Here is an 18,363-nt window from a genome sequence, read left to right as displayed (position 1 = left end):
GCAGTTTTGTTGCCTTTTAATTTTCTTTTCACCTCAGGCATTTCAGTAGGCTTGAGTGGGAAAGAACAGGCAGAAAGAGACAAAGAACTTTTTTCCCCTTTCTTTTTTTGGTAGCCATTCAGAAAGTCTATGACTTTATCAATAGCAGACTTCAACCAAAATAATACCTACTGTTTCCCATCTAGACCAGAAATGATAGACAAGGCGAAATGTATTGGTTTCATTTGCATGAAATGATGGCTTTTTTCTGTGTGTGTGTGTGTGGTGGTATATCTCCAGTGTAGAAGATCATATTCTAAATAGCATTGCATCATAAATCAGTTCAGTTTTTATTGTTTATAGCTCTAGGTTGTCACAATATAACAGAGAACATATTGACTATATTACAAAAGTAGAAATGGACAAATTAAATAAAAATCAAAGAAAATGACCAATAATTTGGAGGCAACAAACTTAAGTAAATGATAAATTCCATATTACTAATGTCTAACCTTTATAAAAGAGTCTGTTAACTAAACCAAGAATAAAACATATGAGGCTAAAATTAAAAATGTTAAACCATCACATTTCTCTGGTGCAATCATTTACATCTGCCTTATTTATCTGGTGCAGATTTTTTAGCTAATGCCAATGCCATTAAGAAAATGGCAGGTTCTCAGAAACTCCATGTCCATATTGTAAAGCAAAAAGTCTATATTTTGGCAAACTGACTAGTTGGTTCCCATTTTTAGCAAGCCAAGAAGATATTTTTCTCTAATACCTTGCATCAAAGAAGAATTAAACAAATAATGAGGAAGATCCTCAACCTCACCTGATCCACAATGACAAAATGGTAAGTGATAAGGTATTGTAGCTAGTCTACTATCAAGGACTGACATAAATAGGAATATGGAATTACAAGTTAAAGTCCATGAAAAATGAGAGTGATTAGCTTTTACGTGATGGTGGTGGAGGAAAGTAACTGCCAATCGACAGGCTGCAGCAGCCCTATTTAATTTCTGGAGACTGTCCAAACTTTTCTAGCAAATTGGTGTTGAGGTGGGGATGGGGAGCTCTCACAAGAAATCATAGGAACAAACATTGTGGCAGGCAGTATCCTAGATGGTTAAGGAAGCCTCCCATCCACACTTTGTCATGAAACATATAGAATGCCTTTTGCCTTGAAAGCTGAAATCAGGCTCGAGGGCTTCCATCTCTTGGGTGATATATCACACTATCAGCTCAGCCCCTGTCCACCTTGGAATTCTACATGTTTACTTCAAGTGGGCGTTCTTAGAAAACACATATCCAAATCAAATGGAACTGGAGCTGCAGCATTCACTTGCTGTTCAGGTAGAACATTGTGTCATTTGTAAATTACCGGGGTACATTTTGAACCAATTTTCTCTATCTTTTGTGTAATTCTGTCTAAGCTTTAAACGGTGACTGTGGGTCTCATGAAAGTATCTGACAGTGCAGTCATTTGCATGCTTTACTCCAAAATAAGTCCCATTGTTCTAAATGAGGCTTAAGATAAAGGTTCTGAACTTGTGAGCGGCCTAGGCTATCACAGTCACAGTCACTGCCAAAGGAAGCGTGGGATAAGGGACTGTGTCATCTGCCCCCCTCCTGCTCTGACTTTCTCTTTACACCCAAGGAGACCAACTGACTCTGAAGTAGATCATCCTAGAACAGAGAAGTCAATTTAAAATGGATACATCCTCCCCACGTTCTTCATGAAAATAAAATTTCAGGCATGTAGGATTTTGTGAAAGACAGATAAGAACATACACAGCCGGCCCTAGGATAAATAGCACCATGGGTGAGGACTGTCTTTGGTGTCCCAAAGACAGTACTTGAAAGGTTATCACAGAGAAGAAGGCCAGCATCTCTTCTCAATCATCCCAGAATCCAGGACATGGAATAATGGGCTCAAGTTACAGGAAGCCAGATTCTGGCTGAACATCAGGAAAAACTTCCTGACTGTTAGAGCAACATGACAATGGAACCAATGACCTAGGGAGGTGGTGGGCTCTCCCACACTGGAGGCATTCAAGACGAGGCTGGACAGCCATCTGTCAGGGATGCTCTGACTTGGATTCCTGCATTGAGCAGGGGGTTGGACTCAATGGCCTTGTAGGCCCCTTCTAACCTTACTATTCTATGATTCTATGATTCCCCATCCCCACCCTGGCCTGTAGTCAGTTTTCCAGAGGGGTTATGGAGCCTGGTGAAGGTGTGATGCTCCTCAATAACAACATTGCTAAAACCCTTGATCTCTCAGCCACTGTGCTGCAGTTCGCATAAGCCAACGTTTGAAAAGCCTAGGGATGGCAGAGAATTCCACCACGGATTTCAGTGAGGCCGAATGCACTGGCATTCAGCCCCCTGAAACCCATGGCCGAACAGCCTCCCACCCCCCGCCACCCCATGGAATCCCCCCGGGATGAAGCTTACCTGGGGCTCCGGCGGCTCCGGTGGCTCCGGCGGCAGCGGCTGGTCTCTCAGCTGGCTGCTGCGGCTGCAAATGGCGGCCGTCGTAGTGGCCGCCATTTGCGTCCTGCCAGGCTGCCGTGATAGGCTATGTAAGTATTTACATAGCCTATCATAGCAAAGAGCAGCGGCGCAACCCCCCCCCACGGATCCCCCACTGCGGAGCCAGGTAAGCAATTCGTACATCCCTGGACAAGCCACATTCTGAGCGATGGTAGTGTGCTATGCAACACAGCAAATCTATCACAGGTTTTACTTATAAATTTTTTTGTTTTGTAGCAGTTCTTATCCTTGGGTAACCATTCTTTACTTTAGGATATCCATTATTTTTATCTTTAGAAAAGAAAAAGAGGAAGTTATAAATAACAGTGGCACTTATTTCACATGCCAGTAAGGTAATGCTCAAGATCTTGCAAGATAGACTCCAGCAATTCATGGAACGAGAATTTCTAGATGTATAAGCTGGGTTTAGAAAAGGGAGAGGAACTAGAGGCCAAATTGCCAATATCTGCTGGATAATGGAGAAAGGCAGGGAGTTTCAGAAAAACATATATTTCTGTTTTATTGACTATTCTAAAGCCTTTGACTGTGTGGATCATAACAAATTGTGGCAAGTTCTTGGTGGTATGGGGATACCAAATCATCTTGTCTGCCTCCTGAGGAATCTGTATAACGACCAAGTAGCTATGGTAAGAACAGACCATGGAACAACAGACTGGTTTAAGATTGGGAATGGCAGGGTTGTATACTCTCACCCTACCTATTCAACCTGTATGTAGAACACATCATGTGACATGCTGGGTAGGGATGTATGAAAGTCACTTACCTTTCCATGGATTGTGTTCATCAAAGGTGCTGAGGCCCCTCTCCCCTGAGTGTTTGACAGCCGGCACATGGAAGGTGGACGGTGACAGCACCCCAGTGCTCTCACCCTGAGAAGGACAGGGTGAGAGCGCTGGGGGAGGGGCTGCACCGAGGCCCCTCTTCCCTGCACCAGCCTTTGACAGCCAGCGTGTGGAAGAGGGACAACGACAGCCAGCGATAGGGTAATGGCAGCCACCATTATCGTATTGCCTGGTATAGGGAGCCGGAGTGCTGCTCCGCAAAATCCTCTAGATGCAGAGCCACTCCAGAGGATTTTGAGGGTCCATGAGTGGCACGAACGGCCCCTCTGCAACCCTCCCGACCGGAAAGTGGGGAGTTCGTACAACACTACCTCAGCTCGTTCTCAGCTTTAGCCTTCCTGACGTCATCCCTGCAATTGTGTACTGCCTGCCTGTACTCTTCCTTTGTAGCTTGGCCTTCCTTCCACTTCCTATATGTGTCCTTTTTGGCTTTCAGGTCTTCTTTAAGCTTTTTGTGAAGCCACAATGGCTTCTTCTGTTGTCTTCTAACGTCTTTTCTTGTTGGAATTGTTTGTAATTGTGCCTTTAGAATTCCCTTCTTTTAAAAAACTCTCACCCATCTTGGACTCCTTTACTCATTAGAGTCGCTTGCCATGGGACCTTTCTGATCAGTGTTCTGAGTTTATTAAAATTAGGGATGTCAGAGAATTCCACCATGGATCTCGGTGAGGCCGAATGCCAGTGCATTCGGCCCCCCGAAACCTGTGGCGAAATGAAGCCCCCCACCCCACGAAATGGACCCGGAACGGAGCACCTAAATACTTACGTAGCCTATCACGGCAAAACTAAGGGAACGCAAATGGTGGCGGCTATGGCGGCCATCATTTGCGTTCCCTTTTTTTTTGCCGTGTGATAGGCTACATAAATATTTATGTAGCCTATTACAACAAAAGAGAGGGGCGCAAATGGCATAGTGGCCTCCATTTGCGTTCCCCCCCCTTTTTTTTTGCCGTAATAGGTTACGTAAATATTTACATAGCCTATCACTGCAAAAAAAAAGGGAACGTAAATGGTGGCCACCATAGCCACCACCATTTGCGTTCGCTTTTTTTTATGTGTTTACTGTTTTGCCGTGATAGGCTACGTAAATATTTACGTAGCCTCTCACGGCAAAATACAGGGATGCTTTATAGCTAGAAGTTATAGCTAGAAGGAGAGGGACAGGGGGAGTGCGACCCTGTTGATTCTCCTGGACCTCTCAGTGACTTTTGATACCATCGACCATGGTATCCTTCTGGATAGGTTGTCTGGGTTGGGAGTTGGAGGCACTGCACTGCAGTGGTTCTGCTCCTACTTGAATGGCCAATTCTAGAAGGTGGTGCTGGAGGATTATTGCTCTGTGCCATGGCAATTGTGCCATGGGTTTCCACAGGGCTCTATTTTATCCCCTATGCTGTTTAACATCTACATGAAACCGCTGGGGGAGGTTTTCTGGAGGTGTGGGCTGAGGTGCCATCAATATGCGGATGACACCCAGTTCTACCTCTCTTTCTTATCAAATCCCAGGTGAGGCAGTGGCTGTTCTGAATCAGGGCCTGGGCACAGTAATGGACTGGATGAGGGCCAATAAACTGAAACTCAATCCAGACAAGACGGAGGTACTGTTAGTGGGTGGAGGTTCGTCTGTCCAGCTAGGGGATATTCAACCTGTTCTGGAGGGGGTTGCACTCCCCCTAAAGGATCACGTTCGTAGTTTGGGGGTGCTCTTGGATCCAGAACTGTCACTTGAGGCATAGGTGAACTCAGCAGCACTGGCATGGAGCACTTTTTATCAGCTTAGGCTGGTATACCAACTACGCCCTTATCTGTACAGATGCCCTTATCTGGATGCCCTTATCTGGACATAGCCTAGCTACAGTTATCCATGCTCTGTTAACTTCTCATCTGGATTACTGCAATGCATTATACATGAGGCTGCCTTTGAAAACAGGCCGGAAACTTCAGCTGGTCCAAAATAGGGCAGCAAGATTGTTAACAGGGACTGGCCTGCGAGCTCACATTACGCCAGTACTTTTTCAGCCGCACTGGCTGCCGGTCCATTTCCGGGCCCGATTCAAAGCACTGGTATTAACATTTAAAGCCCTTAATGGCTTGGGGCCAGGTTATCTGAAGGATCACCTCCTCCCATATGTGCCTGCCTGGGCCTTAAGATCATCCTCAGTGGCCCTTCTCCATAAGCGCCTGCCAAAGGAGGAGGTGGGTGGCTACTATGAGGAGGGCTTTTTCTTCTGTGGCACCCCAGCTCTGGAATGAGCTCCCTAGTGAGGTTCGCCTGGCACCTACCTAGTATTCCTTTCGGTGCCAGGTGAAGACCTTTTTATTTTCCCAGGCATTTTAGCATTTTAGCTTTCTAAATTTTTATCTTTGCTGTTTTAAATCTGTATTTTAAACTCCTGCACTGCTGCTAGGTTTTATTGTGGTTATATTGTCATATTGTGGTTTTAATGTTCTATATATTTTAAATTGTTTTATTGTGTGCCGTTTGGTCTTAATTTTTGTGAACCGCCCTGAGAGCTTCGGCTATTGGGTGGGATAGAAATGAAATGAATGAATGAATGAATAAATAAAATAAGTTAACATATGAAATAGGCTCCAAAAGATCAACAGATTTCTGAAGCTAGTTTTATCAAATGGAAGAACTTTGCTCTAAGAAATGCTGTGTCTTTCCAAGAATGGGTGTCGACATCAGAACTTGACTTCCCTGTAGATGTTGGCACTGTTTGTAGATCAGGGATGCAGAACTGTTTGGGTGGGGGCTTGATTGCTCCTCCCACCCCACACTCCACAGGCTGGATGGCATCAGGGGGCATGGTCCTTCCCCTGGCAACATCTTCCCCATTTTTTTTCATGCTGGAAGGAGGCGTGGAATGGTGTCTTATCCCAGCATGGAGAATCCCCAGGCCGCCCCGCAACCTGGCTGCTATCTCTGATCTGAAAATCATTCCATGCCAGCTAGGGATGGCGGAGAATTTCTCCACGAATCTCCAGGAGGCCGAATGCCAACGCATTCGGCCCCCCGAAATTGGTGGGGAAATTCTCCTCCCCCCGCCCCCCCCGGATGGGACTTACCTCTGTCGAATGTCCCTCTCGGTGGCGGGTCCCGGCAGCGTTTCGGCGGGGGCGGCGGCTGGTCTTCCGACCAGCAGCCGCTGCTGCCATTGCCCCGTAAAGTAAAAAAACAAAAACAAAACGTGATAGGCTACGTAACAATTTACGTAGCCTATCACGGCTAGATTTTCAAAGTCAGCCGTGATAGGCTACGTAAATCTTTACGTAGGCTTTGTTGCTGTTGTTGTTCAGTCGTTCAGTCGTGTCCGACTCTTCGTGACCCCATGGACCATAGCACGCCAGGCCTTCCTGTCCTGAGCTCTCGCATACGTGCTTTTTCCCCCCAAAGTCAGCCGTGATAGGCTATGTAAAGATTTACATAGCCTATCACGGCTGACTTTGAAAATCTAGCCGTGATAGGCTATGTAAATCGTTACGTAGCCTATCACATTTTTTTTTCAATTTACTTTTTTTATTTCGCAGCCAGGGAGATGGGCCGCCTCCCCCCCGCCAAGAATTTCGGGGGGAGAAACGGAGCGCCTCCCCCACACCACAAAGCAAGCTGCGGGACCAGGTAAGGGACTTTTGTCCATCCTTAATGCCAGCTAAGTAATCTTGAAGCAAATTGGAGATTTGCAAGATCCTACAGTGTGAGGCTGCAATCACTGCTTCCTCTAGAACAATCATATATATCACATAGGGCTGCTTTAGTGAGGGAGATGTCAGGATCATGGCTGAGGCAATCAGAAGAAAAGAAGAAAATCTGTGCAGGATCAGATCAAAGATCTGCATAGTCCATCCTCTTGTATCCCACAATGGTCAACCGGATCCTTCTGGACAGCCCATAAGAAGAGATGAAGGCATTGAATAGCTCCCACTGTTGCTCCCAGAAACTAGTATTTAATTGCATATAGGCTCTGGACCTGGCGGTAGCATAGAGCCATCATAGACGGGGTTCACATGGCATTGTTAGCTGAATGACTTTCTCCCTGATCCCTAGATCTGACCTTCTGCCTCCTTGGTCCTGGTATATCTCATCACTATACCACACATTCTTATACTCCCCAAAGGCTTGATTTTCGATGATGGTTGTGGTGATGATGATGATTTAAGATATTTTAACCTGTGGGTATATTGCCCTCAGCTTACAATATTATAAAAACATGAACATACAGTTAAATACCCACACAAACACAGGAGCAGGTAACAATTTTTAAGCACCAAATGCAGACTGGAATAAATTTGTCCTCAGATTTTGTTTCTGCTTTTGTTTTTTAAAAAACCCAAAACAAAATCAGGCCATACATATCTCCTTGAAGAGGGTGTTTCAGAGATGTGGGGCCACCACTGAGAAGGCCCTGTCCCTCTCACCTTTCAGCCTAAAGGCTCTTGCTGGTGTGCCAGAGAGTAAGGCATCTGATGCTGATCTTAATGCTTGGGCAGGCTTATACATGTGTGGGTGGCCCTTCAAACAACCTGGTCCCAAACCATTTAGGACATTAAAGGCCACAACCAGCACCTGGAAACTAATCAGCAGCCAAAGTAATGATACAGAATAGGAGTAATATGATCCAAATGCTTAACTGTTGGTAAGTGTCAAAACTGCCTATCTTTGGAAGGGCCCAGTCCTCTGTGTTTTTTGCATGCCACTGATCTGGAGGTGCTCTCCCTGACTGGAAAGAGGCAACTGAGAGCAGGGATGAATGAATTACTTTCCCATCCCTATTCTTGACATCCCAGAGCAAAAGTTGGATATGTTGGCCATACTGCTCTTGTACTTTGGCAGCACATCTCCAGTCCTGGCATAATACATGTATAGGATTTCTCCATACATTTATGTGGCAGGGTAACACCCAACAGTGGTGCTTACAACATCATTTAAGAAGAAGGATAAAGGAAGTTTGACAGTTGCCAACATAAAACTTAATTTTCAAGCAGCACAGTGATAACATCAATAAATGTTTGGTTTAATGGAGAAAAATGATAAAAGCAGAACAGGTGGTGTTGGGGAAGAATTTACAAAGCTGACTTTGGTTTTGAGAGAGATTATGGGCACCCGCCCCCCCGCGTAATGCCAGTCTACTCAAGTTTAGGCCTTTCATATATGTTTAAATCACTCTCAGATCCTTTCTTATCATCCCAGTCCTTGATATATATTTTTTTTAATGAACAGACAAAAGGAATAGGCAATGTCACACTGTGGAAAAAATATTATTTAGAAATTTGGCAAAGGTGATAGACGATAATGGTATTTTGTCTTATCAAAAATGTAGCGAATCTAATACAATTCACCGCCTTAAACCTCCTTTGTTCCAGTATTTCCAGGTCAGGCATGTTATTGCGATATGACAATACAATTAGAGAGATAACTCTAATTCAAAAATACTGTATATTACAGTTAGAGAGAAACTGCATGAGAAACAGCAATTGAATTAATAATAGGCAGAGTTTGCCCTAAAGGTCTGTTCAGTAAAATCTATCTTTTATTATTAAATCTCCCTGTCATCCCTAATATATTTATCAGCAAGTGGAAGAGGGACTTGAATATGTTTAATAAATAGTACTGATAGATATGGAAAAAAGGGATACCCTTAATTCTCAATTCTGGGATAGAAATGGGATAATGGTTTCTCCCTACTTTGGCTGTTCCATGCTGCTTTGGTATCGATGTGCTCTGGTGGGAGTAGGCCATTCCGGGGCAGGACCATGGCTCAGTGTTAGAGCTCATGTTTTTCATGCAGAAGGTCATAGGTTCAATTCCTGGCATCTCCAGGTAGGGCCTGAAGCATTCCTGACTGAAACCCTGGAGAGCTGCTGCCAGTCAGTGTGGACAACACTGGGCTAGATGGAGCAGTTGTCTGACCTCAGTATAAGGCAGCTTCTTCTGTTCCTGTACTTGTTCTGTTCCTATACGTGTAGCCTGTCCAGACAAAGCATGCTATTACTTCTGTATGACTTGAAGCTGGCAATGGAAATTAACAGGGCTAGCTATAAAGGCAAAACTGAAGTACTCTGGCCACATCATGAGAAGACAGGATACCCTGGAGAAGATGCTGATGGTAGGGAAAGTGGAAGGCAAAAGGCAGAGGGGCCGACCAAGGGCAAGGTGGATGGATGATATTCTGGAGGTGACGGACTTGACCTTGTGGGAGCTGGGGGTGGCGACGGCTGACAGGTCACTCTGGTGTGGGCTGGTCCATGAAGTCACAAAGAGTCGAAAGTGACTGACCGAATAAACAACAGCAAAGTTATGAAGCAGTGGAGGCTGGTGGCTCCAGCTTCAGTGGGGTGGTGATTCCATTCTGGGTTTTAATTAGAAGCAACCAGAAGTCTAAAGGAGCTATCCAAGGTGCTGGACCCATTTGGAGGCTAGGTTTCAGTACCCTGGATAGCTCCTTGAGATTTCTGGGTGGTTCTAATTAAAACCCAGAATGGAATCACCACCCCACTGAAACTGGAGCCACTGGCCTCCCCTGGTATGAATGCTGCCTAACAATACCAAGACACTCTTATGCAGCACCAGCTGCTTTAGCCACTGCAAATTTGTCTCTGTTTTTAATCTTGCGGCTAAACTCAGTGCACAGGATCAGCCTGCCAGATGGTGAAACAGTTTAATTAATAGCAGTGGCGCTCCCATCCACGTAACGATGCATCGAGATATAAAGGCCAGAAGCTTCTTTCATTGGCCCTTTCTCAACAGAGCTGTGAGCCTTTCCCAATCCTGGGTCTCCAGATGATATTGGAGGACAACTCCCATCATCCCTGACCATTGGCCATGTGAATGGGGATGATGAGAGAAGTTGTTGGATTACATCTTGGGCCCCAAGGTTAGGAGAGACTTGGCCTGGGAATTCCACCCAGAGAACCTCTGTTATGGGAAAGCTATATAAATACAGTAATAAATAAAACTACAGTAATAAGTAAAAAATACAGGAATACATGTCAGGTTTCCCGATCCCCCCAGTGCACACGTTCAGGCAATCTGACACTAGACACCCAAATCAGTGAAATTTCTTTATTGCAGGAAATCTCATGGCAAAATTTTAATGGTTACACTCTTCAGAAATCATATAGCTGATGGTCAGTAGCTATAGGCTCTATGTAATACCAGAACGGTCCAAAGCTAAACACTACCACCGTGACTGAGATCCTCAACATGGTTTCTCCGTTGCCATCTCCACAGTTCTGAACACAAAGGAAGGGACTCTTGATTGCTGGGTACCTAAGCCAGACAATCTTTTCAGGGGCTCCAACACCAGACATGGAAAGGGAATGATTCCTGGAATGAACCCATCAGGCAATCAGGGGATAACTTCTTGAAAGGCCTAACAACCCACACCCATAGAGAGTCCAACTCTGAATCTTTTGTTGATAACTCTAGGCTACAGGGTCAAGGCCCACCAAGATCAAGGGAAGGGCATACCCACACATGAAAGGAGTTCTAGGCCACCACTTTCGCACTGGCAACTCCACACTGCATGAATTCTGGCAGAGGGAAGTCCAAAAGTCGTAGGTCAAACCCAGCCTGCCGTACACTGAGCTGACTACAAACACAGACACACAATCCACAGCAACAAGAGTTCAAATCTGTGAAAAGCCTCACAGTACTTTTCATGGCAAGTCCTTAACAATCCAAAGTTCCAGTCCATGTGCAGAGTGCCTCCAAAAGTCCAGACGATGATGGATCCAAACAGAGAAGTCTTCGGGCAATGAAGATGAGACATTCCTAGCAAAGGCTCTTCGTAGGGGTGGACGAAAGTCCCTTACCTGTCGTGGAAGGACGTTCGCGGTGGGGGGGAGGCGCTTCGCTGCTCCCCCCGCGAAGTTCAGGCTGGGGGGGAGGCTTCCCGCCTCGCCCTGGCCGAAATTCAGGCCGGGGGGGAGGCTTCCTGCCTCGCCCTGGCCGAAATTCAGGCCGGGGAGGAGGCTTCCCGCCTCGCCCGGCCGTGAACGCGAAAGTTTTTTTTTAAAAAAAAAAACGCCCCCTGATAGGTTACGTGACAATTGACGTAGCCTATCACTGCTAGATCTGCAAAGTCAGCCATGATAGGTTACGTCAATTGTCACGTAGCCTATCACGGGTGACTTTAAAAAAAAAAAAGCGCGTACGCTAATGGCGGCCCCCATAGGGAGCCGCCATTCGCGTTCCTTATTTAGTCGCTGTAGTCTACGTAAATGTTTACGTAGACTACGGCGAAAATAAAGGCAACGCAAATAGCGTTGCCCTTATTTTCGCCGTAGTCTACATAAACATTTACGTAGACTACAGCGACCAAATAAGGAACGGGAATGGCGGCTCCCTATGGGGGCCGCCATTATCCGTACGCGCTTTTTTTTTTTTTAAGTCACCCGTGATAGGCTACGTGACAATTGACGTAACCTATCATGGCTGACTTTGCAGATCTAGCCGTGATAGGCTACGTGAATCATCACGTAGCCTATCAGGGGGCGTTTTTTTTTTTTCTTTGATTGCAATGGTGGTGGCGGCAGCCGGTCGAAAGACCGGCTGCCGCTCCTGCCCCGCTCGAACACCCGCCGAACCGCCGGCCAGACCCGCCACCGGGAGGGACATTCGGTGAAGGTAAGTCCCGTCCCGGGGGGGGGTGCGGGGGGGGCAGGGGGGGTTCAGAGGATTTCTCCCCGAAACTTGTTCGGGGGGCCGAACACGTTGGCGCTCGGCCCCCTGAAGTTTCGGGGATAAATTCTCCGCCATCCCTAGCTCTTCACCTTTGCATCAGCTTACAAGGGAAGGTGTGGCTGTAGGACTCCCCCTCCAGATCCCTTGACTGGTGGCAAGGGCCTTTAGCCTTTCAGCAAGGCCCCTGTCTAAACAGGGCAGCACTGCTCATCCCTCCAGCAGTGACGCTTCAACCTTGGCGACCCTTCTGCAAACCCAACCCCACCTCTGTCAGGTTCTCACAGACAGCTTCCAGCCTCCCTGCCTGCCAAGACCAGACCAGCAGGTGGACAGGGAGTCGGTGACTCCCCCTGGCTCTGCTCTGGGAACACTGACAGAGACAAGCTCACACAGACTCTGACATTGCAGAAGCTGATAGGCCCAAGCCCTTCCAGGCTTGTTGCTGTTGTTCAGTTGTTCAGTCGTGTCCGACTCTTCGTGACCCCATGGACCATAGCACACCAGGCCTTCCTGTCCTCCGCTCTTTCCCGGAGAGTGCTCAAGTTCATATTCATTGCAGCGGTGATGCTATCTAGCCATCTCATCCTCTGCTGTCCCCTTCTCCTTTTGCCTTCAGTCTTTCCCAGCATCAGGGTCTTTTCCAGGGAGTTTTCTCTTCGCATTAGGTGGCCAAAATATTGGAGCTTCAGCTTCAGTATCTGTCCTTCCAATGAGCAGTCAGGGTTGATTTCCTTTAGGATGGACGGATTTGACCTCCTTGCAGTCCAGGGGACTCGTAAGAGTCATCTCCAGCACCACAGTTTGCAAGTATCAATTCTTCGATTCTCAGCCTTCCTTATAGTCCAGCTCTCACAGCCATATGTTACTACCCTATACTTATACCTGGCAAATATTTCCAAAAACACAGTGCTTTGTTTTGTAAATTCTTTTGGGGTTCCTCTTCACCAAGAATATCTTTAAAAGGGATGCAACTTCCAATTAATGAAGGCGGGTTCGGTTTTCCAGATCTAGCTATGTACCATCGGGACTATTTGCTGACTCCTACTAAATTTTGGTCTTTTCCACTCAAATTAGATTTTCCTCTGTGGTCAGTAAGGGAATCTTCTTGTCTGGAGCCTCTCTTTAAATGGATGGCATTAGATTCTCAGCATATTAAGGTAGACAGAGCTCCTCCCACAATTTTGGCAGTTAGGGAAGTCTGGCATATAATGTCACGTCAGTTACAGTTTGATCCATTTTCCCATGCTAAATTGACTTTATGGGGAAATCCAGATTTAAGAATTGGCAAGAAAATATTTTTATGGCGGACCTGGACAATCCTGGCTATAACCTATAAGGCCCACTGCAGTACTGAAGCCAGGCCCTGACAATGCATACATCTATATGTCCACTAGAACACTGTCTTTTAAAAAAATGCTTGACGTCACTGGTTTGAAGCAAAAGTCCCCCCAATCGCATGGCAAGCAAGCAAAGAATTGCTATGTGAAGATGGCTGGACCCCAAGGAGCAACATCAAGCATCTCTGTGTTGGCAGTTTCAAGGGCAGTAGGCCCAGGAGCCGTAATGCGGAGAGGTTACGCTGACAAATGTACTCCCCACCCCAGCCCACTGCTTTGGCATTGGCTCTATGCTGCACCAGCTTCACTCCTCTCAAGCTGAAATAAATTACAATGCCGTAATGCAGATGGGAGGCAGTGAAGTAATGCATTACTGCTACTGTCTTATCGACTAGGAGATGAAACGGAATCACTTCACCAGATATTAGAGCACATTTTTTGTGGCTCCTGCTGTGTCAGGACGTCACTGTGGCCATTAATCAGCTTCAGCGTCTCTCTCGGCATCTTGTCAGCTAAATGTCTGCAAAGAAGGTTACTGAATCCAGGAATAATGAAATACATCAAACGTCTCATTGGTAATCTCACTGCTCTGTTTCTCCGGCATGTCTGCCCCCCTCAAGAGCTGACTGAACTTTAGATGTTTGTTTTCTACTGTTTTGGATGTAGCCAGTGGGTTCCATTTCCCATACATTACTGTCGTATTAAAAATGCTTTATACTTGCCCAAACTCTGTTCAGTCCTCATGTTCTACATTTGTGTTTCACTCCAGAGCCAAGAGATAGGAGGCAAGCAGTGTAATAATGGCCGTCTCTTTTTTGGCTTGCAGTGAAATGGTGAGTGACTGAGTGAGGGAGTTCCAAAACAAAAAAGGGATGCTCAGTTCCACAGAAAAGAAGCCAGGATTTGGATGTTCCTTTGTGCTTTTGAAACACATTCAACATGGTTATCTTCAATTATGGCCATGGATCTTCCTGTCTTTGGCCCGTGCTGCTTGTGGGCTTGTATGACAGTGGAAGGTGAGCTGGAATCATTTTAGTAACTATTTTGGCAACTCTTGCTTTGACCTCTTTTACTACCCTTGGCTGGGAATGATTATTGGTCATGTTCCAAGGCAGAAAATTGATCTAGCCTGACCTTGGTGGGATTTATAGAGATGGATAGTGGAAACACTCTTCTGTGGGTGACATTGATCTGCCTGAGAGAAACTGGAAAGGGGCAGTAAAAGTAGAATGTGTTGCTGTAATTCCTTGGTTCTTCTATAGACACTGTAGCTAGAAATTCAGCAAGTGTGCTGCTGGACTCTGCCCACTTGTTCATTTCCTTTGAATCATAAGAAGCTCACTTATACCATCAGTCCATTGATCTATTTAGCTCAGTCTTGTTTATACTGATTGGCAGCTTTTCTCCAGGGTTTTAGACAGGAATTCTTCCTGGCCTTCTGACCTAGAGATGCTCAGGACTAAGTGCAGAACATATGTTAATTGCCACTGAGCTATGACCTTTCCCCATCATCGTGCTGTAGATCACAAGATGAATATGATTATGAGCCAACAATGTGATGTGGCTGCAAAAAGGCAAAGGCTATTTTGGGCTGCATTAATAGAAGCATAGCTTCCAAATCTGGGGTTAGAACTAGTTCCCCTCTACTCAGCACTGCTTAGGCCTCATCTGGAGTACTGTGTCCAGTTCTGGGCACTGCACTTTTAGAAGGATGTAGACAAGCTGTCAAGTGACTTGCACAGTTACCAGATGGGGGATACGTGGCTCAACAACACTACACGCAAGAAGGATCTTGGAATTGTTGTCGATTGCAAGCTGAATATGAGCCAACAATGTGATGTGGCTGCAAAAAAGGCAAATGCTATTTTGGGCTGCATTAATAGAAGCATAGCTTCCAAATCTCAGGAAGTACTAGTTCCCCTCTACTCAGCACTGCTTAGGCCTCATCTGGAGTACTGTGTCCAGTTCTGGGCACCACATTTTAACAAGGGTGCAGACAAACTGGAGAGGGTTCAGAGGAGGGCAACAAAGATGATTAGGGGACTGGAAACAAAGCCCTATGAAGAGAGACTGAAAGAACTGGGCATGTTCAGCCTTGAGAGGAGAAGACTGAGGGGAGATATGATAGCACTCTTCAAGTACTTGAAAGGTTGTCACAGAGAAGAATGCCAGGATCTCTTCTCGATTATCCCAGAGTGCAGGACATGGAATAATGGGCTGAAGTTACAGGAAGCCAGATTCTGGCTGAACATCAGGAAAAACTTCCTGACTGTTAGAGCAACACGACAATGGAACCAATTACCTAGGGAGGTAGCGGGCTGTCCCACAGTGGAGGCATTCAAGATGAGGCTGGACAGCCATCTGTCAGGGATGCTCTGAATTGGATTTCTGCATTGAGCAGGGGGTTGAACTCGATGGTCTTATAGGCCCCTTCCAACCCTACTGTTCTATGATTTTATGGTTGTCTCCCAATGGAAGCTTCCTGAATGTAATAAAATAGCAGTTCAGGTAGACGATTGTGTTGAAGCTTTTTACCTGGTATGCTAGTTTTCTGGGGGTTGTTTTTGTGTTGTTTGGGGGGGAGGGATGAAGCAATCCCCCATCTACTGTCTAAAGTGGTAGAATGCTACCAAACTCAATCTACTGCCTCATTCTGCATAAGTTGCACAACAACTCTGTGTTTCAACTCTTGAAATGTTGAGTCTTCATTTGCACCTAGGGATGTACGAAAGTCACTTACCTTTTCGCGGATGTGATTTGCAGTGGGGGGGAGGTGCTCCATCCCTCCCCCCAGAATCCTCGACAGAGGGGGAGGCGATCCGGTCCTCCCCCCTGGAATCCTGCCCGGCCGGCTCTGCTCTGAGGTGGCTCTGTGGAGCAGTCGACTAGGGCCGTCCGCAGCCGGAGTTCCGGCTGCGGTCGGGCTGCTGCGGACGCAAAAGGCGGCCACTGTAGCAGCCGCCATTTGCATCCAGCCAGGCTGCCATGATAGGCTACGAAAGTATTTACATAGCCTATCACACCAGCCAAAAAAAAAAAAAACAGCATACACAAATGGCAGCGGCTACGGCGGCTGCCATTTGCATTCCGTATTTTCTGACATTTTATCTTACGTAAATATTTACGTAGGCTATTACGGAGGGAAAAAAAAGATTTTTCCCCTAATTCAGGCATGATCTTCGAAGATTCGAAAATTTGAAAATTCAAAGATTTGAAGCTTCAAATCTTCGAATTTTCAAATCTTTGAAGATCATGCCTGAATTAGAGAAAAGAAATGGTGGAGAAGCGTGCGCACATCCAGCCCTTTGCTGGTTGCTGAGGAAACATTGAGTGCTGAGGAAGCTATGCGATCAGTAGCCAGAAGACGACATGGGGCTGTTGAGAGCTGTGAGCATGATGGGCATGGAATCAGCAGAAAAAGGAAAAGTTTCTGATCCTCCAATGAGAGCCTCCATCTTTAAGAGCAGGAAAATAGCACAGCGCTCGAGTGTGAACTGAGCTCATGCATTCGATGAAGTATCGCAATGGGGAAAATGGGTGAGTGTGGATAATCAATCACATTTTAATGCAAGAGCATTTAACCTGACAGGACACCGAATTAATTGCGATGGCGGGCACAATGTAGATCAGCCCCAAGTTTCCCTAGTTTTGTTTGGCAGCAAGGGAGATGGCTCTGCCAGAAATATTGTTTAAAGAATGAGATACAGAGAAAGAAAATTTGGGAAGAACAGGGTGCATCAAAGGCTCCAAGTGCTAATGAAATGAGAGAATATTCCAATGCAATGAAATGGAACAAGAATTTCCCAATAAGAAAATAATCAGGAATTAGTATGTATGTAGTATGAAGTTTATTTTACTGATACCCTGCCTAGGGTTGTGTTTTTTTTTTTTTTTTGTCAGCTGGAATGTGTATTACTCAGCCAGTTCATACAAATATCCTTCATGGTTTGGTAGCTCTCACAGGGAGATGGTATATTCTCAGGAGGAGTTCCTCTCTTCCTAGCTTGCCCTGCAAATTTCTATAGCTTTAGGATAGAGAAGCACTAAGAATGAAGATGAGGAAAACAAAGGGAGGCCTTCTTTTGGACATTTGGTTGTTGTCTTGCCAGATGCATTGGCTGGGTGCAGCATCAATTTCCATCCCACTTTGCACTGGCTTCCACTTGTGGAAGTTGTGAAATATTTATCATCAGAGAGAGTCCTCGGAGATTATTCTTGGAAGGAAATTGTTCTCTGGGCCATAGCATGTTGATTGAAATCCTGTATATCCAGATGTGAAGGAGCAAATTGTGAATGCCACTCTTTCTGTACTCAAAATTGAAAAAGAAAACAGCAGGGTAGCTATGAAGATGCTGTCCATATTTCAATCTGGTTTGTGCTTTAAATGAAACATGGTGTGACTGGGATTTGGTTAAGTGAAATCGAACTTGACAGATTCGCCCATCCCTCCTGAACAAGTCGCAAGAAGAAAACAGATCTTCCTAAACTGGAGCGCAGTTGCATGTTCTTGTGATCAGTGGTTTCTTATTTCGAAACAACATGATAGTTAGTCTTCAAATATCGGAAGGGCTGTCACACAGACGTTAGAGCAGACTTGCTTTTTGTTGCTTCAGAGAGTAGGACTGGAACGAATGGCTGGAAATTGCAAGCAGTGCTGGATCCAGGTTTCTGAAGGCCCTTGGATAAGATCCCTTCAATGGGCTGCCTCCCTCCTTAAGACTATCTTCTCACCACCATTACTGCTAGCTGCTATTGCTCCTCATCTCTTTCTCATCACTGGTACCACTTGCTGGCTTCACTGGCAGAGACAATTACCAATAATGGTTCTGTCCTTAACAGAGAAGCAAAATAGGTGTGAGGAAGCTTTTAAGAATAAAAAAATGTAACCGCGATACAACAAATTTTAATACAATGGCTAATATAACAAAGTTTAAAAGGCATTTTTGAAATAACTAATACGTCA

General features: G+C 45.7%; 1 long non-coding RNA gene across 1 annotated transcript in view; it reads left to right on the top strand.

Moving 5' to 3' along the window:
• LOC146346696 (uncharacterized) overlaps positions 1 to 18,363 on the top strand; it is a 45,357-nt gene that overhangs the window by 8,432 nt on the left and 18,562 nt on the right. The window contains exon 2 of the long non-coding RNA XR_014789828.1: positions 6,909 to 6,999. This is a non-coding gene — a long non-coding RNA (uncharacterized LOC146346696). The remainder of the gene's footprint in view (positions 1 to 6,908; positions 7,000 to 18,363) is intronic.

Source organism: Heloderma suspectum, chromosome 4 (assembly GCF_057233095.1).
Source record: "Heloderma suspectum isolate Gila_16-S chromosome 4, 16-S_ref, whole genome shotgun sequence".
Classification (NCBI taxonomy): Eukaryota; Metazoa; Chordata; class Lepidosauria; order Squamata; family Helodermatidae; genus Heloderma; species Heloderma suspectum.
The sequence above is the reverse complement of the archived record's forward strand: the minus strand, read 5'-3'. Positions and strand labels throughout refer to the sequence as shown.